This window comes from Vulpes lagopus, chromosome 6 (genome assembly GCF_018345385.1).
Source record: "Vulpes lagopus strain Blue_001 chromosome 6, ASM1834538v1, whole genome shotgun sequence".
NCBI classification, from domain to species: Eukaryota; Metazoa; Chordata; class Mammalia; order Carnivora; family Canidae; genus Vulpes; species Vulpes lagopus.
Genome location: NC_054829.1, coordinates 117,623,211 through 117,649,129, shown reverse-complemented (window position 1 = coordinate 117,649,129; position 25,919 = coordinate 117,623,211). Strand labels below are relative to the sequence as shown.

The following is a 25,919-nucleotide window of genomic DNA, read 5'->3' as shown; positions in this document are numbered from 1 at the left end:
AAAGACAGCATTATCCTAAGCCTAGAAAACTTGAAAGCAAAGGGAAAAAAAAACCAGTACCTTCAAGTAACAATTAGAATGAAAACTAAATTCTCAACAGAAACAATGGAATATGTTCAAAATTATGAAAGAAAAGACCACCAACCCAGAATTCTATACTCATAGAAAATATCATATCAGAAAGAAGAGGAGGAGAAAAAAAGTAAAAGAGAGAGAGTTTTCCTATATTTTCTTCTGAAAGTTTTAAAGACTAAGATGTTTAATCTATCTGGAATTGATTTTCGTTGAATGGTGTGAGGCCATATTCCAATTCTATAATTTTCATTTTGATAGCCAATCATTTCAGAAAATTATGAAAAATATACCCTTTTCCCACTAAGGGTATTCTACTGCTATCATAAATCAAGTATCCAGGTATCGATAGATTTCTGAGGGTTTTTCTGTTGTTCCACTGACCTGCTTATTTCTGTGATCATACCAAACTAATTTTACTACTATAGTACATTTGGTACTAAATCACTGCACATTATTCTTATCAAAAATGTCTTAGCTTTTCCAGATCTTAACACTTGTATACAAATACTAAAATCAGCTTGTCAGTTTTCAAAAAAAGAAACTTACTGGAAGTTGGATTCTTCCAACCCTTGAGCATGAAATGTCTCTTTTATTTGAGATCTTTTGTCTTTCAATTTATCATTTTTTCCACAAAGCTCTCACATAAAGTTTATATTTATTTCTAGGTACTTGATCCTTTCACACTACTGTAAGTGACAATTAAAAATTTCATTTGTTAAAAAAAATTTCATTTGTTAAATGTTTGTTGTTCATTTATAGAAAAACAATTTTGAGATGCTTTCTTATAAAACTGACAATTTAACTGTGGACTCTTGGGAATTGTCTAGGCATACAAATTAGATCATCTTCAAATAATAGTTTTCTTTCCTTCTTCCTATCTTTATGAAATGTATTTCTTTTTCTTGCCTTATTGAACTAAGGTTACAAATACAATGTGAAAACATTCTTGTTTTATTCCTAGTAGTATTGAGGATGTATTCAATATTTCACAATTTACCATTATATTTAGTATAGGGGGGTTTTGCCACCTTTTACCAGAAGTATGCCTTTAATTCCCACTTTGCTAAGTTTTTTTACCATAATTGGATGTTGAGTTTTATCAAATGCCTTTTCTTTCTCATTGAAATGATTGTATGACTTTTTTCTTCAAACTGTAAGACATTAATGGGTTTTATTTTCTTAAGATTATATTTGCTTATTATTTATTTTAGAGAGAAACCACAAGTGGGAGGAAGGGCAGAGGGAGAGGGAAAAGGAGAGGGAGAGAATCTGAAGCAGACTTACTGCTGAGTGCAGAGCCCAACACAAGGCTCAATTTCATGACCTAAGCCAAAATCAAAAGTCAGATGCTTAACTGACTGAGCCACCCAGACTCTCCCAAGATCAATTGGTTCTCTAATGCTAAACCAAATTTATACTCATGGTCAATTCCCAACTTGGCCATAGCTTTTTTTCTAATACATTGTTGGATTTGGCTTTACTAATGTTTTGCTTAAGAATCTTGTATGTATGTTTTTGAATGGGTCTGATCATTTATATTCTTTATTCTCTCTTTGTTGAGTTTTTGTTGCCAGGGTTATGCTAGACCAACCAAATAAGTAACTGATTTCCTGATTTTTATGTGCCTTGGAAAAATTTGCACAATATTGGAATTACTAATGCTTTAAGTGATTGCAATAACTCTTCAATTTAAAATGTCTGGGTGGCTCAGCAGTTTGGCACCTGCCTTCAGCCCAGGGCATGATCCTGGAGTCCTGGGATCGAGTCCTGCATCTGGCTCCCTGCGTGGAGCCTGCTTCTCCCTCTGCCTATATCTCTGCATCTCTCTCTCTGTGTCTCTAATGAATGAATAAATAAAATCTTAAAAAAATAAATTTAAAAAAATTAAAAATAAATAAAATGTCTGGTCTTTGTGATTTCTTTGTAGGAAAATTTTTTAGCTACTGGTTTGACATCTTTAAAGGTTATCATATTACTCCAGTTTTCTATCTCTTCTTGAGTCAGTTTTTTCAGTGTACTTGGTCATTTCATCTAAGTTTTCAACATTTTTGGCATAAAGTTCTTGAGAACAGCTTTTTATTATTTGTTGTTATTTATAGCACCATCAATCCATTGCCCTTTCTATGCCCATTATTGGATACTTGTGCATTCTGTCCCTTTTGCCTTGATTAACCTAACCAGATATTTGTCAATTTAGTCTCTGAAAAAAATAAGACAACTACTTTATTAATATTACCATTGAATTTTACTTACTGTTCCATGAATATTTCTGTTGTATTACTTCCTTTCTCCTGTTTTCTTTGGGGCTATTTTGCTGTTACTTCTCTAATTTCTTAAGATGGAACTTTATTAATTTTTATCCTTCCTTTTATAATGCAAGCACTTAAGACTGTAAATTTGTATGTTGTATTTTTTATAATGTTTAGTTCTATTTTTTATAATGTTTAGTTCTTTTTAATTATTAAAAATCAATCATGACTTTTAATTTGACTCATGAAGTATTTAGAAGTATTTTTTTCTTTATTTTTAAAAATAGGGAGTTTTTCTAAGTATTGGTTGGTTATCACAGAATGGGATCTGTGTAACATCCAGTTTTAAAATTTATTGGAACTTGTTTTATAGCTCAATATGTAGCTAGTTTTTATAAATGTTTAATGTTTTCATTTAACTGCATACTGCTTATAAAGAGATTCTTATCAGTTTTCTTTTAAAAATTTCTTTATTTTATCTTCACTTTTGAATGATAATTTTCACTGGATAGAGAATTCTAGGTTGACAGTCATTTTCTCAGAAGATAGTATTTCACCTAGCTAGTATTATTCAAGCTGCATATCCACGTAAGAGTTGACGATGATTATAAATTCTTAGAGATTTTTTCCTCTTTACCAGTATCAATGTCTGAGACAGATTTTCTTGAAGTTCTCACTTGGAAGTAGAGAAAAAAGGAAGGCTATATCCAACCTTATTCAGATGGGGTAGTCCTTATAATCCCAACTTTAAGGATACCTCCTCATAGGAAACTTGGGTAGGCCCTGGGCTTTGACCTTCATCATCTGAGCTCAGTTTCAGTAAGCATCTTCAAGGTGAAAGTCATTTTCACTGCTATGCTTACCTCTGAGTTCCTCCTTTTACTCGGTACCTACTCTGAATACCCTCTTATGGTATTAGTACATGATTGCATTCCAGATTATTTTTATCCAACATTTTAGATTACTTTCAGAGGAAAGGTTTATTCTTGTCCCTAGAATATCATGTTAGAGAAAACAAAATTATTTCCAGTGTTTAGTACTCCACTTATAATATGAACAGACAACCAAAGATCATCAGTTTTGTTTTGTTTACTTTTCTTTTTTTTTTTAAGATTTTATTTATTTATTCATGAGAGACACAAAAAGAGAGAGACAGGCAGAGACACAGGCAGAGGGAGAAGCAGGCTCTATGCAGGGAGCCTGACCTGGGACTCCATCCCAGGTCTCCAGAATCAGGCCCTGGGCTGAAGGTGGCGCTAAACCACTGATCCACCCGGGCTGCCCTTGTTCTGTATTTTTGAGACAGAGAGAGAGAGAGAAGGGAGTGGGAAGGGGCAGAGGGAGAGAGACTCCTAAGCAGGCTCCACACCCCAGCACAGAGCTCATCAAGAGGCTCGATCTCACAACCCTGAGATCATGACTTGAGCCAAAAACAGGAGTTGAATGCTTAACTGATTGAGTCACCCAGGTGCCTGAGATCATCAGACTTTTGAGGAATATCTCTATTATGAAAGATGCAGGGCAGCCCGGGTGCCTCAGCAGTGTAGCACTGCCTTCAGCCTGGGGCATGGTCCTAGAGACCCAGGATCATGTCCCACATCAGGCTCCCTGCATGGAGCCTGCTTCTCCCTCTGCCTCTATCTCTGCCTCTCTTTCTGTGTCTCTCATGAATAAATAAATAAAATGAAAGAAAGAAAGAAAGAAAGAAAGAAAGAAAGGAAGAAAGAAGAAGAAAAAGAAAGAAAGAAAGAAAGAAAGAAAGAAAGAAAGAAAGAAAAGAAAGAAGAAAGAAAGAAAGAAAGAAGAAAGAAAGAAAGAAAGAAAGAAAGAAAGAAAGAAAGAAAGAAAGAAAGAAAGATACAATTGGGAGGCGGGGCAAGAAGCTTGGAAAAACAATAACCATACAAGCAGCAAAAGAAAACTACAAAACCATTAATATCCTCAGAAACATAAGAAAAGATTTTGTATCTCTGAAACAAAAATAGTTTAAATAGATACATCAATAGAAACTAAAAGAACTCTGGAAATTTTTAAGTCTTTTAGTAGAAATGAAAATCAATAGATGTATTAGAGTGTAAAGCTAAGAAAACTCCCAGAATAATAAATTTAAAAATAAAGACAAGAGATAGACTCTGAGAGAATAAGGGGAAAAAATAAGAAAATCAAAGAAGTAGTCCAAGAGAACCATCATCCAACTAATAGTAGTTTTAGAAATGAAGAACAAAGAAAATTTACCAAAAATAAAGGATATGATTTTTCAGATTAAAATCAAACACACAAACAGGTATACATTACTGCATATTCTCATAAAGTTTTACCATATTAAGGACAAAGATTCAGAGCAGTGAGGAGAAAGGAATGTGTCAAAAACAAAGAACTGGGAGTTTTAATAGCATCAGAATTATCTACTATAAACATCAGAAGCAAAAAGAAAATGGAACAACGACCTAAATTTCTGAAAGACAGTTATTTTCAACCAAGAGTTCTGTGTCAAACTCCCAGGAAAGTAAAAGGATAAAATAAAAATATTTTAAGACATACAGATGGCCAACAATATGTAAAAGATGTTCCATATCACTGATCATCAAAGATATGGAGATTAAAACTACAATGAGATATCACCTCACACTTGTTAGGGTGGCTATTATCAAAAAGACAAAAAATAACAAGTGGCAACAAGCTGGCAAGGATGTGGAGAAAAGAGAACCCTTATGCACTACTGGTGGGAATTATATTTGTTCAGTCGCTATGATAAGCAATATGGAGATTCCTCAAAAAAATTAAAAATAGAACTACTATATGACCCAGCAATTCCACTTGTAGATACTTATCTGAAGAAAATAAAAACATTAACTCGAAAAGATAAATGCATCCCCATGTTCATTGCAGCATTATTTACCAGAATAATAATGCACATAATGGATGACAACCTAAGAGTCCATTGATGGATGACTGGATAAAAAAAATGTGGTACACACAATGCACTATTATTCAGCTATAAAAAAAATAATGAAATCTTGCCATTGGCAACAATATGGGTGGACTTTGTAGGCATTATGCTAAGTAAGTCAGAGAGAGAAAGACAAATAATTTATGATCTCACTTATACATGTGGAATCTTAAAAAAAGAAGAAAAAAGGTTCATAGGTACAGAGAACAGATCGGTGGTTATCAAAACAGGGGTTGCAGAGTAGGTGAAATGTGTGAAGGAGGAGTCAAAAAGTACAAACTTCCAATTATAAAATAAATAACTCATAGGGAAATAATGTATATTATAGCAACTATAGTTAATAATGCTATATTGCATATTTGAAAGTTACTAGGAAAGCAAATCTTGAAAGTTTTTGTCACAAGAAAAAAAAATTCTTATAACTATGTATAGTGACTAGATGTTAACTAGACTTCTTGACTCACTTCTTAAGGTATACAAATACTGAATGTTTAGGTTACGCATCTGAGATTAATATAATGTTGTATGTCAACTATAGCTCAATACAAACAAATATTTTTTGCACATATACAAGGTCTCAAAATATGTATATTTCATGCACTCTTTTTCAAACAAGTACTGGAAACTCTGTTAACCAAAACAAGAAAACAAACCAAAAAAGAGGAAGATGTGGTTTCAGGAAACAAGAGGACTAATATACAAGAGAAACAAAAAGAAGTCATATTATGATGGTGAATGATCAAAAGAAAAGTGCAGTGTCTCAAGCCCAGAGAGATTCTCCAAGAATATTTCATATGTTACAATGTACTGAAAGGAGAATTAGGAAAATGACCTAGAGTTTGCCATTGGTAAGAATACAGAACACCAATCAAATTAAAAAAAAAAAAAAAAAAAGAATACAGAACACCAATCAAATACACAATCAATCAAAATGGATAAAAAAGATGTGATATATATGTGTGTGATATATATATATATATATTATTCAGCCATCAAAAAGAATGAAATCTTTGCATTTGTAATGCCGTGGATGGAGCTAGAGTGTATTATGCTAAGTAAAATAAGTCAGTCAAAGAAAGACAAATACCATATGACTTCACTCACCTGTGGAATTTAAGAAAGAAAATATAAACATATGGGAAGGAGAGAAAGAAAAAAAGGAAAGGGAAACAAGCCATAAGTGACTCTTAAGGATAGAGAACAAACTGAAGGTTGATAGAGGCAGATGGGTGGGGGATGGGCTAGATGGGTGATGGGCATTAAGGAAGGCACTTGTAATAAGCACCGGATGTTATATGTAAGTGATGAATCACTGAACTCTACTCCAGAAACCAATATTGCACTGTATGTTAACTAACAAAATTTCAATTTAAAAAATTTAAATTAAAATTAAAAAAAAAAAAAAAACAGGGATCCCTGGGTGGCACAGCGGTTTGGCGCCTGCCTTTGGCCCAGGGCGTGATCCTGGAGACCCGGGATCGAATCCCACATCGGGCTCCCGGTGCATGGAGCCTGCTTCTCCCTCTGCCTGTGTCTCTGCCTCTCTCTCTCTCTCTCTCTCTCTCTCTCTGTGACTATCATAAAATTAAAAAAAAAAAAACAAATAAAAAAATAAAATTAAAAAAAACAAATACACAATCAATCAGAAAACCAAGACAATTAATTCCAAGGAAAATAGTAAGTTGTGTAAGAAAGAAAAAGGAATCACTTAAAAAAAAAACTGCATGGCTCAGTTAGAAATAGTATTTACCTAATCATAAAAATATAAATTCCCAATACTTAACCAAGCAAAAATTATATATCCTAAAAATGTAGGATCACAAGGGATGTGTGCACGTGATAGGGGATTGTGAGAGCTAAATTCTCCTCCCTTTCAGAGGCAAGTAATAATCAATGTCAAAACATGAAATATTAAGAAGCAGTAATAGGAACCTGTCATTTGAAGATGTTGACATTAGTACAGAGGATGGGCTGGCTTTGTTGAAAACAATGACCTCTGAGAAGGAGGAAAAATCAAAGGGGAGTATAGGGGCTGATGGGTTTGTGTAACAAAATTCACAGAAAAATTGATTCTTTAAACGTATGTAATTTTTATTTTAAAAAGAAACCTATGAAGATTCGGACACTACTATATTTGGGTCTACAAAATGGGGCACCTGAACACCATATGATTTAAATATTTTGATATTTCTCCCATTATATAGACAAAAATCGATCTAAGGCAATGCCTATGCCAGGACACCTGGATCATGAGGAGCTCAGGTTACACTGGAAACAGGGAGGAAAGTGAGAAGTGTTGCCACGTTTCTCTTGGCTTGAGTAGCCACCTCATGATAAGCTGCCATATGGCATATGATGATACATTATTAGGTCCTTATGCCTGACACCATAGTGGTTATGAGAAATATATATGGTTTTCCTTTCATAGTGATATACTAGAATCTTGCCAATGAAAGGCACTTTTCACCCACTTTGAGCATCATTATCTCTTTCTCACAATTTCTACCTATATAAGAAACTTCCCTTCCACCACATGAGAGCTTTTTCCTACACTACTTCTATTATCCTGAAAATGTTTTTCTCACCCACTGCCTCATGCTGGTATGACTACCACAAGGCATTAATGAAGTTTTATGCATAGGTTGGGGTGGGGAGGGTGACAATGCTTTCTGGTTTTTACTTTACACAAATCATTTCATATGTTTCACATTTAAGGAGATTGGACTCAATCACTCATTCAATCTTTCTAAAGCTCTGCTATGTTCTGGTGCCAGAGCCCATAATTACCATAAAACAGGTTGATTTCAGGCCGAATTGCACTGGAAAATGACATTTTGCATTTTTATTGGCACTTTGAAGAGAACATATTCTTCTCCAGTTATTGTACTTTTAACACTAAAATACTGAGAAATAGTCTTTCCATATGTATTATAAGAAAAAATATTTAAAATTTAAGATTTATTCCCTTCTCTTGTAATTTTTATTAGCATTTTAAGCAAGTTCAGTGCCCATCAGACCTAGGTCTAGTTATTTTTATTGATGCCATATAGACAATCCATAATCAAAACCACCAGCAAAACTGCTATGTCTCCTCTGCTTCTGCTAGAAAATTGGCAGAAAATCCTCATTTAAAACTTGCAAGAAAAACCCAGAGGAAGCTTGCAGAAATCCTTTATGCTATATTTCCCAGCAACAGAATATTTTCCTGCCTTTGAAAACTCAATTAAATTTTACTTCACCCAAAGTGTGAAAACCAGGTGGCACCTAAGAATCCCATCCCTACTCTGCCTTGTTCTTATAAAAATAACACTGTGATATTTTGCAACAAATGATATAAATCCCTTTTGACCACCCGAGTAAAATGTTATATCAGAGACCATGAATATGGAATATTTTTCCCTCCAAGCTTGAGAGGAAGAAACTTGACCAGAATATAAATCTCTCTGTTTTGTGTATTTCACCAAGAAAATAGATATTCCATCGCCTGGTGTGGTACTATCATCGCCTTTGTGTTCCAAACTCTCTTGGGTAGTCCATTCCTCTATGCGATGCTTAAGTAAGCTTAGGCCACATTTTGAAAGAAAATCCCTCAAGTGACTACTTCAGCCCCTTGCTACCCCTAACTCACCCAGCCTCTGAGCACGTCAGAGACTGACCTTCCCTTTCCCCCAAAGAAACCCAGTCACTGCTTCTTTTGTGGGCTTACAAGGGACAGCAGTTGGGCTTCCTTCTTCCTTTACTCTTGTCCAATTAATATTGCTTTACCCAGGCCAATCTCTCAAGAGCCCCGAGTGGAAGAGAAGCACACCATGAAGGCTTTCAGCAGCACTACCAGCTTTTGTAAATCTGAGTTTTACTTGGTAAAATCCAAAAAATCTTCTCTCAGAGTCAAAGCTTTATCCACACTTTGTTTTATCAGCATGTTGGACTGGTAGAGATAGAGCCACAAAGCAAGCGAAAACACTAAACAGAGTTCAGCAGGTTAGAGGAAACTATGTTTTAGGAGTCTTCAGGGTTTCTCAGGGAAACCTAGAGAAGTCAAGTGACGGTTCAATAGAGGGTTAACGGCAGTGCCAAGTGTAGAACCCAGTTCTCACGCCTCCCTGCACCACGACAACATTCAACTACAATCCCTAGGTGCTGAACTTCACAAGCCAAAGTATACATCGTTTTGTAATCAGATACATGGTGGATTCACATGAAAGGATTGAGTTAGAGATACACAAACGAGGGTTGCAGCCATTGACTTTCCAGAGAGAGAAAATGTGAATAGGATGGATATATTTAATAAAAAAAAAAAAAGAGTAGACTTAAAATTTGTGATTTTGAGCACTTGGGAGTAAACCTGAAGGCCCAAGACACACAGTGATTTGAGATTTTGCTAAAATTGGAAGATTAACAGGTCTGTGGGCCTGGCCTCAAGCCTTGCATGCACACTTCCGCAGAGATTTTGTTCCAGGTTTCTCCTCTATCTGCACAAAGTAATGCTCATAGAGTGATTTTTTTTTTAATTTCTTATACAGAAAAATAGTCCCGAAGAGAAACTGAATTAGATGTGTGAATGAGGAAATAACACAAAAGCAAGGATATCTAAGGAAATGATGTCCCTTCAATGAAATATTAGGTAAAACACATATACTGCTGAATACAATCACTCAATCAATTAACCAACAAAAAAAATGGTCTTCGAGTTCCTAATGCATGCCTGGGCTAAGTCTTAGGGGTACAGCTGTGAATACCTATGACACACTTCATGTCCTCAGTGAGTTACAAATAACCAGTTTCAGACAAGATGTCTGCCATAAAAGAGGAGTGTGAGGTACCTCAGGAACATATCACCCTGGAGCCTGACATTGTCCTACAGAGAGTACCTTCCCTGAAAGGGGGACGCTGAAGCCAACACCTGTACTTTACGTGAAAATAAGAGCGAGCCCTTATTTTGGCAAATGCCTCAGCCGGTCCAAAAATCATATTTTGTGGAGAAAAGGATATCTCTTAGAAGTTATTGCAAATTTGAAGATTCTAAAGCTTCTAGAACTGTTTATCCCTTGAGAATGTTAATAATAGGAGAATCGCTGAGAGCTGATGCCTGAGAAGCCTGTCAGGAAGTAAAATGAGGAATCTGATCCAGAGATACAGAGAAATGTGGCTAGAGAGAAGAGAGGAGGTGAACAGTGGTACAAAATGCTGCAAGAGGTTTAAGAAGAACAAGGAAAGGGGAAAGATGATTTTATTAGAAATCTTCAAGAGAGTGGTTGGAGTGGAATGGAGGGTGGTCTGGCTATAAGGGACAGCAGGGCTCCAGTGGACTGGAAATGGAGGAAGCAAATAAATACCTTTGCTCTTTCAAAAGTGTCACATAGGGTCATCCCTCCTCACTTCAAGGACCTCCCGAAATCCTATTCCTTTCAAGAAATTGTTTTTAATACGAGGAAGAGAAGAATACTCCTGTTTGCTTTTCCTCAAACCTCACCACAAACTGTCACTAAATGTTAGCATATTCTAAATGCTTAATGTCTTATTTATTCAACACGTATTTCACATATTCAGATGCTTTTAGATGGGCTGCAAACCAGAGAGAATGATTGTGATCCTGAATTGTTAATAATTAAATCAATAAAATAAAGCACTACTAGGCAAGCCTATTCTAGGAAAGTTTACTCCAAAAGAGCCTTAAAAGAGTGCCACACTCCAAGCTGAGCCTGCTCTGCCTCTCACTGTGTGGCAAAGTGACCCCAGTATGTCCCACAGTCATTCTGCTCTGCCATTCACCTCCTGGGTAGCTCACTGTCTGCTCAGAATCTTCTCAAGTTTCCTTTACCTACATTAAAAAGCGAGCGTGCCTTTGCTTGCCCTAAGGTGTCCTTCACAGTACAGTTCCAGCTTAGCCAACCTTCCAAAATTACATTTTGAAAATCTTCCCCTTCTGTCCCACTGACCTATTCCCTATTTCTTGTGCCATTCCTTCCTGAATGAAAGCCAGTCTCCTCCTTCATCTGTACATATTTCTATCTCGGATGCCTCTGCTTTATGCTCTCCCTTTGACTATAATTGAGAGAATATAGGGAAAGTATTTATTACAGTGTCTGGGGATAAATACATTTTCTGTCCTTTCTCTCTCCTCAGTAGACACTTACTAATGAACTCTGAATGAGTGATGATGTCATTTCTATTGTATCCTGTATGCACCTTGCATGATTACTTTTTGTCTGCTTATTCTTTTTCAGATGTCCTTTTCTTTTCATTTTAGTTCTCAGCTCCTAGAAATAGACAGTCTGCTTACTGACATTATAAAGCCAGCGCCTTAGTCACCCCATAAAGACCTCTGGATGTTAACAATAGTTCATTTTCCTTAGGTGTGTTAGTATATATAATGCATGCAATGAATTGGCTTATGAGTTCATTCTCTATCATAGGGTTAGTAGACAAGTAAGCCAAAGGATTAGATTAGATGCTATCCATCTAATGATGATTCCACAGGGAAATACACTTTTTTTTTTTAAGGCCAACACTATCTCTCAGTAATTTTCCTCTTTCATCCTATTTCATCTCACTAGAGCTTCAAAAGATAGCCTAAACTTTTTTAAGTTACTATTTTTTTAAATCCAATATAAAATGCGAGCCAGTGGTCTACAATACAGCTACCTCTCCTCCAGTTCAGGGAAGTCCTATTTTCCACACAATAAAATATGCCTCTGTCCCTTAAGGAATATGTAGAAAATCTCTACTTCATTGCTCTCCATTAAGTTCATCTTCTGCAAACATACATAACATCATGGTCTTATTTCTCTGCTTAAGTGGCTACATAACAATGACATAAACATTCCTAACCCACATTTATTGCATAGTAGCACCATCTTTCACACTAGAAATAAGTGCTAGTAAAGTTGTGCAAAATTCAGTGTTTGCTTCCAAAACTTTTTGTCAACATTTTTCGACTGCTCTGTTTCAAGACCATAAAGTTTTGAACCAACGATGTTTGGAAAGAAACTGAAACCATGTGAATCAAAGAAGATGAGAACAAGAATAATGAAAGTTGACTGATGTGAAACCCACAAATCTTTCCCAGTTTTAACCAAAAAACCATATAAGATGACTGTGCTTTCCTCTCCTCCAGCTCCTCCCTTCCCTGTCCCCTACCACCTCCACCAGTACCTTTTTCCTATTTTATGTAGATGTTACTAGACTGAAAGTTTTTACCTTTTGCCACCTCTTTTTTTTTACAAGTTTATTTTTTTTAATTTTTTTAAAGATTTTATTTATTTATTCATGAGAGACACAGAGAGAGAGAGAGAGGCAGAGACACAGGCAGAGGGAGAAGCAGGCTCCACGCAGGGGGCCCAATATGGGACTCAATCCCGGGTCTTCAGGATCATACCCTGGGCGGAAGGCAGATGCTCAACCGCTGAGCCACCCAGGCATCCCCCTTTTGCCACCTCTTAAGAAAATGAGGAAACATTAACCAGATGGTCTAATAATTACCAAATCCAAAACAGAATATCCTTTGCAGATCTCATTCAGTTTTTGTTGATTAATTCTACAAACTCCTTCTAGGAAGATTACTTTTTCTTGAACGTTGACAATCTCTGTCTGTTATCTATACAACACCACAAACCAGTTAATAAAAAATAAATAAAAATAAAAAATTCAAATGTTTAATCAGCTATTTTTGACCGTGTAGTGGCACACAACTAGTTTTTGGCTTCAGGGTTTTGTTTTCTTTTCTCTTCATTTCAATCCTCTCTCTCTTCTTGTTTTCATTGAATTGACCCAAAATTGAGTGTCATGTAGACCCAGATTAAAATAATAAAAAATATCTTCTTTAAGGTCACACAGATAACTAACGAAATTCAGATAGCAGGACAATAGCAAGTAGAAGTATCAAGGAGTCTACTCTACACATACCATTGTATCACTGAAAAATAATGAGTCAAGAGTCTTATCCTCAAAAATGTAACTGGGGAGGTAGAGGACGCAAAACCATTACAAATCTCAACCCTATTATTTCTTATCTGTTCAACCATGATCTTTCACATAAGCCTTACCTGGAGAAGTGATATAGTGGGATTTAACCATCTCTAAGTTTAGCTCCAAAACAGGGCCAAGAATAGAATGCCAAAATGTAAGGGGGTGCCAAAAAATGCCTTAATTGTAGTAATAGTTTAATATATTTTTAGAAATGAACAAACTATGCCCCATTGGCTAGCTGCCTGATTTTTAAATAAAGTCTTATTGAAGGGCCAGGATTAGGGTGAGACAAGTGAGGCAGAGTTGTTCAAGTGTGAGATCACACCCACCTTTATATAAAACTTTTGTACAGTGTTTATCGTAAAGAAGTTTTTTGCATTAATCTTGATTTTTTTTAATACTGCATTAATATAGCATTTATCTCCATTACTGAAGTTTTTGAAACCCCCTTAAATTTTGTCCCCGAGTTGAGTGCCTCACTCACCTTAAACCCAACCCTTCAAGACTCTAAGAAAAACTAAAAATAAGACACTAGGAAAATATGTAATGCCTACATAATAAAAAACATTATCCAGCAAGGGGCTTTAGCATCCAACAGGTAGTACATTTTGTTTAAATATACAAATTTCACAAGCAACTTCATACAATAAAAACCCAAAGCGAGAAAGCCACCTTCCTAGGTAGGGTGGTAATACACGAAAAACAAAAACAAAAGCAAAAACTTTCATTAATAAAAGACTGACAAATCAGCAGCTAATTTTTAGTCTTCTTGCCCTCTTGGTATGACTGGGCTGTGTTTAGTCTGGCCATTCTTTTTCATAGCCAAATCTTTGAGTGTTAGACAGTGCAGCCTGGGACACCTCAGTTTCCACCTACAGCTTAGTACTCTAAGAGTAGCCTGCTTAGAAAAGTAAAAACAGCTTCAAGTACATGTTAAGTTGAATTTCTAGCCTTTCTAAAAGGCAAGTCCTTTCTTGACTCAGAAGAGTCTGCTGACCTGGTTTTGCTTCTGTCCAGAGCCAGCTTTTCTTGCCCTGCAGAAGCACTGCCCCATAGGCCATTCCTGTGAAACTGGTCCACACAGAAGGCAGCAGGCATGAGCTCTGAGGCCTCACATAGCGGAGGTTTGAACTGCAGGTGGCAGAAGTGTGGGGTTGCAAAGAGTTTGAGATTTAGAACTTTTGAGAACAAAAAAAAAAAAAAAAAAAAGAACTTTTGAGAACACTCTCTTCACTCCACCTGTCTATAAGCAAGGCCCCAACTGACAGCTCTACCACAGGTATAACTCCCCTAATATACAGCCCAAGGTTACAGAGAGCAGTTCAAATTACTATTCACTTATTAAAACTCAGTATTTTCACAACTGATAAACACAGAAGAAGAATTAAGCAACTTTTCAACCTTTTCTGTAGGATCTAAACCTCATGATAGCAACATAAGAGGAAATTTCTCTTTACAAAAATATTACAACAAAAAAAATAAAAAATATTACAACAGGGGGATCCCTGGGTGGCTCAGCGGTTTGGCGCCTGCCTTTGGCCCAGGGCTTGATCCTGGAGTCCCGGGATCGAGTCCCACGTCGGGCTCCCGGCATGAAGCCCGCTTCTCCCTCCTCCTGTGTCTCTGCCTCTCTCTCAATCTCTGTGTCTATCATGAATAAATAAATAAATAAATCTTTAAATATATATATATTACAACAAATACACTTTTAAAAATAATAGAATAATCATTATTATCTGTGTCTATCATGAATAATAAATGATAAATGAATAATAAATAAATAAATAAATCTTTAAAAATATATATATTACAACAAATACACTTTTAAAAATAATAGAATAATCATTATTATCTGTGTCTATCATGAATAATAAATGATAAATGAATAATAAATAAATAAATAAATCTTTAAAAATATATATATTACAACAAATGCACTTTTAAAAATAATAGAATAATCATTATTATCATATAATCATTATTATTTGGCAGCCTTTAATGAATTAATGGGTCTACAGCTATACTACCCAATAGGGTAGCTACCGGTCACACAGGGCTATTTACATTTAAATGTAAAGTAATTAAAAGTTTAATAGCTAAAAATATAGCTTCTCAATCACCCTAGCCACATTTAAGAGCCACAAGTGCCCACTGGCTACCATATGTAGATATAGAATAGATATTAAGTACAGATATAGACCATACCCAGTCCTAACACAGAGCATGTCTATCACCACAGAAATTTCTATTGGAAAGTGCTGCTCTAGAAAGTCTACTCTAGACAATGAACTTCGTTTGCTGCCAGACATTGTGTGATAGAAGTACACAACAGCACCTCACCAAAAAAATAAATCAAACCTGAATAAAATTAAGCCTCTGGATCTAACTACCAATTTACAGGAAATACAGGGGACAGAGGAATGTGTTACACAACACCACGGGGATCCAGTCAGCAAATTCCAGGTTGTGGAACACTATTCAGAAAAAAATGACATAGTTTTGTTAACAAAAATATTACCCAAAAAAATTGATGGAGGAAGAAACTTAAATCTCATCAATTCCATGAGATTCAAGGAATATATCCAATAATTATAATCTATAGCCTTTTTTAAAAGCCTGTTTCAAAAAAACTATGAAATGAATAATTACAATTTTAAAACAATTGTGGAAATGTGTACACTGGATTTTTGCTGGTTTAACTATTGCTTATTTTGGATAGACATAAAAATGGTAATATGAGGCTATTTTATGCATCTTTACCTTCTAGGTACATACTAAAGTATTCACAGATGAAGTGATTGCTTGGACTGTCCTTCAAAATGATCTGGATGTAGGACCTTGGAGAAGTAAAAAAATGAAACAAGCTTGGTTATGACTTGTTTGTTGGAACTAGATAATGGGTACCTGGGAGTTCACTCTATTTTTCTCTCTTTTGTGCATGTTTGAATTTTCCTATAATAAAAAGTTTTTTAACTCTTTATTGTGTCAGCCAATTATAATCTGCTATCATATAAATCTGTTCACTGCAGATGCATTAGCAACTATATTTACTCCTCATCTGTGATAAAACAATTTATACTCTAGATCTTGGTAAAGCTCATTGCAACACAAACCTCCACTGCAGGACGCCTAAACTTCATTAAGCGTAAGAATTTTTTTTCTAAATAACAAATGAAAATATTCATCTTAATTAAAACATTTCTCAGTTAAAAGAAAAAAAAAAGTCAAACATCACTCTTAACATGACACCAGTAGGGGGAGATAGATGCTGGCTTTCCTCTGGGAAAATTTTTTGAAGAAATAATCCATGTTTAATCTGAGAGTCTGGACAATTTGGGAGTTGGGTGGCGGGAAAGACACTATCCTACTGTGTTTTCAGTAAAAAGCCTGTCTCCATCCTCAATTCTCTAGCTGTCATTTCCAGGAGAGGAATTGTTCACTCTGCATCGTAACAATCTATGTTCCAATCTAAATGTATGCTCAAACTATAGTAATAAAAGTGTCCAAATTGTGCTTCTGCTCCTGTCCTATATCTCTGTGATAAACTTCCTACATGTTATTCAAGTATTTCTTTAAAAGTACTTCTTTAACTCTTTCATGTATAATGTTAACATTTGTGTTAAGCTTGTACTCCTTCAAGTAATGCCATTCATTTATACAACCAGTTCTTGAATGTCTACTATGTTCAAGCTTCCGTGGTCAGTACTGGAGTTATCATGAAGAATAAGAATTAGTTCCTACCCTTAAGTAGCTTATGGTTTAGTAGAAAAGCATAAAATACCGTTGGATAAGGTAGGTGCATGTACATGATAGTATGGGAGCCTGCGGAAAGGCAACTAACCCATCTCGGAGAAAGACTTACCAAATGGAATATACAACCATGTCTTTCATTTATTCACCAATTTGTTTAGTTACTTAACATATTTTTATTTTATCCATTCAACAAATACATACTGAGCCCCTCTTATGAACAAGTCACAGTGTCCTCTTGATTCAAATCACCAAAAATTCTTCTTGCTCAGGATATATAATCTTTGCCAGACTGTGCCTGCTTGCAACAATGAATAGTTCTAAACAATTTTTCTTCACTTTGTGATGTTGACATTTTCAATATAAATTCTTCCTTCCACTGGAAAACCCCAGTTATTCAAATATTACTTCTGGGTATTTCATACTAATTTTTTTAAAAAAGATTTTATGTTATATGCTTTTATGAAATTAAACAGATTCTCTTTCTTTAATGATTATGCAATGTCTTATGCTCTTTACCTAATTCACTTAAAGTATTCTTATTGTCAAGACTATAACTCCACAGAGAAGACTTCTCTATTATGGTTCTCTCGCTGCACTAAACTTTGTTAATTAACATGATCATCTCATGCTCAGTAAGAAGGTTTCTCTTCCAAGAATTGCGTCCCTTGGGTTATAGCCTTTTACCACTCTCTGGCATTCCTAAGCATTATCCCCTCCTCTACCACAGTCCAACAAAGACAGATAACTAAACCTGCACATAACCTTTCTATTTTGTTACTAAATTTGAGTTGTAGAATAGTCTATTTGGCCAACAATATTTGAATACCAACTATTTGAGTATTCAGCAAGTTCCACAAGGGGCTCTCTTGCACTACTTTTATGTCCCCAAAAGGCTCCTCTTTGTAGATTTCCATCTCGTCTCACCTCCTTCCTTTCCTAGATCCAAGCCGGTATTTCACTCTGAGATTCCAGAGGGAGTTCTATGGGGTCTTTACCCATTTGGCTCCAGGACTTCCATTTCACTTCGGGTCTGAAGAGCTCAGGATCACCATCTCAGCCGGCATGTCCCTGAGTTGTCCTTTCAAGAAGTCTCTGCATAGCCTTTTGAGTATTTCTAGATATTAAGTCCCACACTCTGCTTTCCCTTCTCCAAAGTGCTTTCTGAACTCCGTTTCCTTCATGCTCCCCTTCCTGACTTCTGTTGATAACCTGCCCTTGCTCTTGAGTTATTCAGCTGCTGTTATGAATTATCTCCATCAAGTTCTCTAAAGCTTCTTTCTCAAAATTTCACTAATATGCCCTCTTATTTCCTCTAAGCTCTTGAATTTGTTGCTCTGCAAGGTTGCCTGCTCCAGTACATGGTTCTCTTCAGGTTCCCAGATACTCCTGTTGCATAGCTTCCAGCAGACATCAGACAACTTTTTAAGGGGAGTGGTTTTCTCTTCTGAAGACCATGCCTCTGAACTCTGCCCTTTCCTTCAACTCTGGCCATTCATCACACCCAGCATGTCTACAGGATCTAGCCCACACAGTCCTTTCAAGTGTACAACTACTTTTCCTACAATTAAAAAGACCGTTAGGTTACAAATGATAACTACAAGAGTGAAGTTACAAATATATAGTTCCATCTTCTTTGGCTTGGCAGAGGTTTTCAACATTAGTCTTGCCCAAGCCCTCTGTGTGGTTTACACCATTTCTTGCCACAGGCAACCCTTCCAGTCCTGATTCTGAGGGTCAGTATCCTCACTGGTTTCTGCCAGTTTCACTTGCTGCTGCAGATCATGCCTCACTGGAATTATTGGGTCCTTTTCTACTTTGTCTTTAAGGTCACTTCTCAGCCCTTGGTCCTAATTGTCCTTCTCCAATCATATGCCCTCAACATTGAGTTTAGGAGCATCCCACATTTACTGGTTCATTTCTAGTTCCTTCTGACTTTCTTTGCTCTTCTTTTCAAAAGAGGTATATTCACTTTATATCCATTCATACTGGATCTGCGCCTTCTCTTCTCTCTCCCTCCCTCTCTCTCAAAGTTTTATTTTCTCTAAAAGCTTCAGGCTTGTTCATAACCCTGCCATCAGTGTCTCCAGCCTTTTGGATGAAAAATCATCACGATCAAACCAGGCACATTGGCATAGTGAACTTTCAACCAACTACCACCTCTGGATTCTGATCAGGGATCTCACTATACTAATATTTTTATCTTAATTACATGTGCTTTTTAAAGATTCTATTTCTATATTATCATACCTAGTTCACAAATCATAGGGTGTTGAAGGGAAGTATATTTTCATACCTTTGAAGGAGGGATCTCTTTGCTGTACTTTCATTATTGTAAACTGGGTACCTGTTGTAAACATAGCGTTAGTCATACATTTTCATTTGAGTAAATAACAAAAAAAACCAACCCTGCAACTCTGAAGTGTTACCTAAAGTGTCTAAACCTGCTATCTAATATAGTTTGCACATCAGAACTATCTGTAGATCATATAAAATGAAAAAGCTCTACCTCTGCCTTTCCTTCTCTCCAGGGGCTCAGATTCGGAAATTCCTTGGGGAACTCAGAACCACTAATCTAAATGATTTTTGAGATGGTGATATCAATAGCCACAGAGAAGGTAAGGAGCCTGGAATCTCATCTCTGTAAACAATGTTAAGTGATAAGATTGGCCTTCTGTGATTTTGCCTTGCCTTCATGTTGCCTCTCTCCAAAGAACTGCACTTCACATGTTTTTTCCCACTGCTGAGGATTCCTATCCCGATGTTCTAAAGTAAACTTGTTTTCTGATGGACATATGAATAAACAAAATGTTCTTTGCCGAAGGAAAAGAAAGGGTCATCATGCTCAATTTTTACATTGTGGTTTGTCGCGCTAATTTATTTCCTGGGATGTGTGAGGATTTCTTTCTACATCCAGAATGGCCCTTGGACTTACTTAAAATCTAAGTAAGTTAGCTGTCATTTCCAGGAGAGGAATTGTTCACTCTGCATCATAACAATCTATTTTCCAATCTAAATGTATGTTCAAACTATAGGAATAACACTGTCCAAATTGTACTTCTGCTCCTGTCTTATATCTCTGTGATAAACTTCCTACATATTATTCATTAGGATTGAATCAGGATTGAAAAAAATATTTGGAGAAAAGGGTCTCCAGAAAAAATGAAAGCAAAGAAAATTAACAAAGACCTCGCTTGCTCATGCAATATTTACTAAACAACCACTGTTGTTTATAGAATGTCAGATACTGTTAGTCCTTGACATTTTCTAGTCTATCTTACTAGCTCTTCACTCATTTTAGAAGATGGAGCTTATGAGGAAAAAGGGGGAAAGAAAGGCTAGTTTCTTTATACTTTCCTCAGGCACAATCTTTCATTATTCTACTCCTTATCACCCCCATTTTTTTTCAATTTCTTTCTTTGTTGTTAATCAGTAAGTAAAAGAGAGAGAATTTCCTTCTTTTCTAAGAAATAGCAAGGGATCTCACATAAGTGTGCCTATACTATATGTCAAGTGAGCTTGTTCTATTTCTGGCTTGGCTGTTAGATTGTTGAGAGTTCTGACTTTTCTGATGATTTCTAGGTATCTTAGAATTCCCAGAAATGGGGCAAGTTATTCTCTAAAATATTTGAGGAAGTATGGAGTAGACAGCCTAAAGCAACAAACCCGGTTTAATCATAACCTCATCTAACCATCTTTGTGGCCAGAGGAAGCCCTTTATGCCTGAGACTCAACCGATCCCTTTGTAAAATGGAGATAAAGATCTACATAAAGAGCGATGAGGATTATAAACAATGTCCACTTAAGCATCTAGCATAATTCCTCTCTCATGGTAGATGTCAATATTATTATTATTCTTTACAACTCTTAAACGTCAGTGAGAATCTTTGAGATTCCTGTATGACCAGGACCACCTGCCATTAAGTTTTTAGGAATAAGAGAGTTTTGTCAGTAAATACATCAAGGGCTCATAGACAAACACTTCAAATAATCCATCACACAACCACACCACTCCCTATCACACTGCCAAAGACCTTATCAAGCAAGAGGATATGTCATGTGAAAAACACCAGATATATTGAACCATAATACATGACTACTCTGTTTTGTTTTTGCCGCTGAACTATGTAAGACTGAATGTTTTGTTTTGTTTTGTTATTACTTGCAGCTGTTCCAAGAAAAGGAAGGAAGGAAGCTTCTTCCTTTGAATGCTGAAGTTCTAACTTGCACCTAATTTTGAACAGAAAGTAAGGAGAAAATATCAGTCATCTTCTTGAACTCAATTTTTATGCACCGCAATTGGTTGAGTAGACCCGTGGCACCATTGTGCATAGATCATGGACTGATAGCTAAGAGAGAAGAAATCTTCCTAATAGTAGACCTGCCTGGATACAAAAGAAGGGAATATTCTAGTGACATTTATCCATACATTTCTGAGTAAATAGTCCCACAGAAATTAGGAGGAAAATTATTAACCTTCATTCTTTTACTTTACAACATAGTTCCAGATACAGTCTTTGGTTTTATTTTCATAACAAGTCATGTTTTTTACATGTCATACTGCAATTCAGGAAAAGCATTCACTTGCCATGGTTTCAGATATTAATGTCTACAATAAAACTGATGATTCCATTCACTTTCAGCTGTTGAAATGTCTGTTTCTTCAAGGTCTTTTCTTCTTCTAAAATTCTCAAATTCTTAAAGGCCTTAGAGGTGATTCTTGATACACTTTATTTGTGTTGCATACCCTAGTAGACCTTCAAAGACAACCTTCTCCCTATTCTGAGAGAAACTCATTTGGATGGAGGCCCTGTGTCTTCCAAAGTGGATCACCTGCTGGTAATGATTAGAAAAGTAACACCCATGCAAAGAGCACCTATGGGCCAGCCAAAACATTTTATATATGGATAGCAGTTAATTTAATCCTTCAGAGACCCTGTAAACTAGATTTTCATTTCCACATGTTGTAAGAGAGGCTTCAAGAGATTAAGGTGGTGCAGGTTACAATTTGGTAAAAATCTGGAACTAGTAAAATCTACATCTCCCTAACTCCAAAACTTGTGTTCTTTTCTTTATGCTGTACTGCCTAGAATAAAAAGTGAAATGTGTAAATAAATTATTTTACCTGACAGTTTTAGAACCTAAGGAGCTGAGAAATGCAAAATCTACCTGCAGTGAATCAGGAGCAAAGCCTGGGGGTTAGTTAGATACTGGCAGCCCCAGCCATTTAAGGGCCGTGTTTCCATTGACCTTCACAATGTTTGGCTTCACTTCAAGTTAATTTCCACCATTTAAAACTATACAGAATTCACATAAAATCAGAATTAGGGGAGCACCTGGGTGGCTCAGTGGTTGAGCATCTGCCTTTGGCACAGGTTGTGATCCCAGGGTCCTGGGGTTGAGTCCCACATCGGGCTCCCCACAGGGAGCCTGTTTCTCCCTCTGCCTGTGTCTCTGCCCCTCTCTGCATCTCTCATGAATAAAGAAATAAAATCTCAAAAAAATAAAATCAGGATCAAGAACTTCTACTGACAAACCAGCATATCTGGCTACACCAGGCTTCCACATTCCCACATGATAACTATGAGGGAAGCTGAGCAACAGATGCTCCTTTGGTTAAGACACTCCCTCTCCCGTACACCACAGCCTACTTTCCACTGACATAGCTGGTGTGCCTGAGCTCTTGTACTTGTCACCTCTTTTTTTTTTTCCTTTTCTCAATGGTATCCCATCTAGAAAAATTAGAAGGTAAAATGTTCTCAACTTCATAAACATACAGTGTGTCAAAACTATAAGAAAGGGTGTAATGTGTACCTTTTCCTCAATGGTTTCCTCTTGGGAATGACCCAAAGATTGTGAGGGTTTGGAGAACAGCCTAGGGCCTTCAATTAAAATAGTTTTGTCTTTGGTTACTACCGGAATAAACCTGTAAGCAGACAGCTGTTCCATGCCAGCTGAAATTCTAGTCTTGGGTGGGATGGCAGAGGTTTACAACTTCAGATGAGAAACAGGCAGGAACAGATTGTATTCTTATGCCAAGTTTCTTTCTTTATTGCCATGGAAGCAAGAAGAGAAATGCAGAGAGGGGAAAGCTTTGCTAGACCCAATGTTTCACTCAGAATTTCTGCTAGGCATCCGGAGCTGCTCAAGATTTTGCAAACACTTTTACAGGAAAATCATGGCTATAGAAAACCTCTAAAATTAAAACAGAACTGGAAAAGAATAAAGACCATGCATTTGTCTTTAAACTCAGAAGTGGAGCCCCCCGGGATTTGGTATTCTATAACAAGACTGGAAACATTATTAACGTTAATAAATAAACATCTGGATTGACTTGCAGTCTAAATTTAAGTGTCCTAAATATTTTGGCTCCATTATAACTGTATGCATTTTCCAAAATTCTCCACTGTTTCTTCTGTCCTTACCCTACATTTCATTTTCTTCTTGAGTCTTTTAACTCAGATCTTGTTTTCTTTGAAAATGGACCTTGTTATATAAATGCTTAAGCACCAAATGTCCATAAAAGATATGGAATTGGTCTTGATTTCATCTCTCATATTGCATAATCTGGGTCCTTTACAGACTCATATTTTTTTAATTGAAGCCATATAATCGCACCATTTGCTTCTCTTCCATTCATATAATGCTTTGTACTATATAGATCATCACAAGACTGTCAAAATTTACCAACAAAAATTTCGTTGAGCTAAAATTAAAACTTAAGGCCATTACATTAACTCCACTTCTTAATGTAAAATTTTGCCAGCGTTAGTCTAGTTTTGGATAGTATTAGGGAAAAAACATACAATATGGTGGCATGAACCAGATTAAGCCCTAATCATGGCCAAGTTTCACTCAGACATTCAAGTGTACTCCAAAAGCGAGAGTAAATATAAGAGTAAAGGTCAGCAAAACGTACGTTCACCAAAAAAAGTGCAAAAGAAGCAATGCAAAATTAAATGAGCCGGCTACAGAGAATTCTACTCATAAACACAGTCCTTAGACTTAATCTGTTCCTCACCACCTCGGCTGGAGAATGTTAGTCTCAGGTCCCTGGGCTGCTGTTGCTGCCTTGAGTCTTTCTCTAGTTGTAAGCCAAGGGGTTGCTATGCAAAGTCCCAACGCATGGAATCAGAGTTAATCATTCACAGGCCCTATTGCCTGAAATAAGATGCTTTTCATTTCCCTTGGCTTATGTGAATAATGAAAAAAGAAAACAAACAAAGGAGATAACTGCACTATGTTAAAAGATAATCCCTTAGCATAACTATTGTCTAGAAGGCTGAGCACCGTAGGCAGGCAAAAATCCAGTCTGCATTCAGCGACTGGGTTGACATTTATTTATAAGAGATTATGCTATGACAGAGCTTCAAGTCATTTAGAAATGCTCCCATTTCCCAAGGCCTCCACTATATTTATATGCAGGATCCCATATTATTTTTCCTGGTGTTATGGCAACAAAGATTTCAATGTTTACAGAGCTATCAAGTTCTGACAGGCCAAGCTGGGGACTTTGCATCACTGGCTCACATTAAAATGGAGCAAGGGACTTGGGGAGCAGAGCACCAGCACAGCTGTCTGAACAACTAATACCTGAGCAGAAGAGATGGACGAAGCAGGCAAATGGTGCTAATCAACTCGCAGAGCCACGCTCCCCCACGGGAATTTGCCTCCGTGATCCCAAGGTTTCAGGAATATATTATAAAGGATCCTGAGCCTAGGAAGTCACATTAAACCCGAAAGAAAAGCAAACCCCACTGAGGATTTTTAAAGCTCCACTGAATATAGGATGTTAGACTCCATTATTAGACCTCTGGGGTGGTGGAAGGGGAAATGAAAATGCAGTGGGTGAAGAAAGGGCTGAATAAGTACTCTCTCTGTGCCCACTTTTGTGTTTTTAACTACACAGTAGAGAGCAGCCCGGCTTACCTTCACAGCTAACTCAATCTTTTGCCCATAACGTAGTAATTTCCAGTATACTTCGACTCTGGGGCTAATTATAGTATGAAGCTGGCTTTGAAAATGTCCTAGAGATACTTGTATCTCACAAACAAGATCATCTTGAGGATTTGCCACCTATTCCATGAGAATAATTGTGTGTACATGTGACCTCATGGTCAGAGGTTCTCTGAAGCTGTCTTCTAGAGTTTGCTCAGACTCCTCCACACTCCATGGGACTGGGCCATAGGGCTAAAAACAAGCCATGGAGTTAAAAAACAAGTCTTCCCAAACATACTCATTGGATATCTTGCTTATGGTTGAAGCAGGAAATAAAAACCATCAGCTTAACCTCAGATACAATAAGCCACCACTTTCCAGTCCTAGATGTGGGCCAGGGAAACAATCAAGTCAGAGCAAAATGGAACAAGAAATGCTAAGCCAAGTCTCTTTCTTTCTCTTTTTCTTTTCTTTGTGTATGTGCGTTCATAAGATTATGGGTACTTATTTGGTTACAAAAGTGTAGGATGGGCTTTACAAGCATGTGTTTAATTTTTTTTTTTAATTTGAGGTTTTGTTCTGTTTAAAATTGTAAACAGCAAGAAATATGCATGTGTCCTAATGCTTAAGATGAACATTCCAACAAATAATAAACTGTGACTTACCATGTAACATAAGACATGTGAAAAAAAAGTTTTGTTTACATGGTATGGACTTTCCACTCATATAAAATAAATGTTAAAGTATTAGGGGGAAAGGTATTAATAATAATTGCAATAAATGTACCTCCACGTATTTCTGGATAAATTAGAGTTGTATAAAAAATAGATAGAAATGAGTGAGTATGACATCATGGTCTTTCCCTTTGGAAGTTAATGGTGTTGACAGAGCTGTTTCCCAAGACTAGTTGGAAAGACTAGTTGGAAAGACTAGTTGGAAACCTGTGAGAAAAGAATAGAGCTTTGTGTTCTATATCCACATCAGCCCGT

At 36.5% G+C, this 25,919-nt stretch overlaps 1 long non-coding RNA gene across 6 annotated transcripts in view; it reads right to left on the bottom strand.

The window, feature by feature from the left end:
- The window catches only part of LOC121493239, a 214,213-nt gene that overhangs the window by 144,914 nt on the left and 43,380 nt on the right, over window positions 1-25,919 (bottom strand). The window contains exons 3-4 of one of the 6 annotated variants that reach the window (XR_005988423.1): window positions 19,289-19,339; window positions 16,003-16,079 (exon numbers count right to left, since the gene is read on the bottom strand). The exons of 4 other annotated variants lie outside the window; for them this stretch is intronic. This is a non-coding gene — a long non-coding RNA (uncharacterized LOC121493239). The remainder of the gene's footprint in view (window positions 1-16,002; window positions 16,080-19,288; window positions 19,340-25,919) is intronic. One more of the 6 variants, XR_005988426.1, reaches the window with a different exon arrangement.